We start from the raw sequence: 1,809 nt of genomic DNA, 5'->3' as shown, positions 1-1,809 counted from the left end.
CTTAAAGATTCATATTTATGTTTTGTCATCTTTTAGAAGGCTGTGAGGAGGATAGACCTCTCTTCGTTGTTCATGAGCAAAGGTTCCTACCATGAACCTGGAAGTATATGGTAATAAGCATATAATGAAGCTTGAGCTCTACCTTGTTTATTTTTTTGATGCCATCGTTTGATCAAAAACTTTAATCGATACAAGAGAAGAACAAGGGAAATGAAAAAATGAGTGAGGCAACCCAAAACAAAAGGTAGGCTCTCACCTCAGAGCATCACAACAGACTCACAGCAGAGATACGTACTCTCCTAAATACCCCTGGTGGTATCTAGTTCAATCCTGGTAAAGATGGCTTTTGAAATATAGGTCTTTGGAGCAAATATCAAGAGATTTTACTAGCAACTTAAGCTGGTACTTTTATCATACATATTTACCTCATCTAATATTTAGGGGCCTTTTACCGCAAACTCTGCAGAGAATAAAATAAATATAAGGGGAAAGATGGAGTAAGAAGCAGTAAAGTTTTGCTGTTGAAGCATGTGCAGGTAAAGACTCTTATCTTCTGAGCTATTGGGGAAGTAGTAATTCCGAAAGAGCCTAGGAACATATCCATTAAAGATGAATCGAGTTTTTGATTGTGCGGTAAAAGATCCTTATTAAGTGTTTTTGCAGGATTTTTTTTTTTTTTTGGTAAGAGTTTTTAAAGGATCTTTGACATTGTGTCCTATTGAAACTAATTCTATCCATATTTCCAGCAATAAGGAAGGTTTTGGGCCATGTTCACAAGTATTTGAACTCAAAATTGTAAGTTTTTAGTTGTCAGTACCCAATCCAGCAAAAAAAGCATGCTTTAACTAAGCTTAACTATAGTATCTCTTAACTTTCCTTCATTATGTTTCCTAGGTATGAAAAAGAATGCTTGCTTGTAGACTACAAACAATTCCATTTTGGGTAACATCTGAAATTGTTCTTTTAGTAATTGAGGTATAGAAATCTAGTAACAAGGCTCAGCCTGAGAGGACTCAAAGTAGGTTTAAAATCCAAGCACAAAATCTAGAGCATGTTAGTACCATTGTTATTTTTGTCTTTTAGCGCTTACAAAATAGTGGAATGCCACATATTTATTGATGAATCTAACATTTGCACAAAATTTATGCTATTGCATACTTTTATTTTCACAAAATTTATGATATTCCATATTATTTTCACTCTTCTTGACATCCAAACCTCAGCTCATCAAGTTTGGGAGAGTTAGAGGTATTCAAGGGAGGTTACTAATTTTGTAACTCATTGCTTACGAACCTTTTCTACCATAAAAAAGAAAAACAAGCAAGTAATCTTTGCTACCAAAAACACAAAAAAAAATTTACAAACAATTTAAAAAGCAACATGTTCACACATACCGTTCGGTTTTAGTTCATTTTTCTTTGTAGATTTTTCTTAAAAACAAAAGCTATACAAAATGGGCTTTTAGTTTAAGGTTTTTTTTCTTGCTTTTTTATTTTTTTCTTTGAGAACTGGTTCAAGGCTTTATTAAATCATTCAATTTTTTGCAAACGTTGGTGAGGGCAGGTTAAAGGGTAGCTCAGTCTAATTTTAAGAATTTGCTTACTCTAATTATATCATCTCTTACTACTTGCATAAGAGGGATGGATTTCGACTCTGGTTGGAGTCAGCCTGCATAGCGGTATGGGTTAGAAAAGGTAGGAAATAAACCCCGCTAATCTTTAAAAAAAAAAACTAAAGTTTTACTTGTTTTGATTTAAAAAAGTCTATTATTTTATTTGTGGACCCTTGAAATTCAATACCAGTTCAAGT

The sequence above is a fragment of the Phoenix dactylifera genome, unplaced genomic scaffold, assembly GCF_009389715.1.
Source record: "Phoenix dactylifera cultivar Barhee BC4 unplaced genomic scaffold, palm_55x_up_171113_PBpolish2nd_filt_p 000805F, whole genome shotgun sequence".
Taxonomy (NCBI): Eukaryota; Viridiplantae; Streptophyta; class Magnoliopsida; order Arecales; family Arecaceae; genus Phoenix; species Phoenix dactylifera.
The sequence above is the reverse complement of the archived record's forward strand: the minus strand, read 5'-3'. Positions refer to the sequence as shown.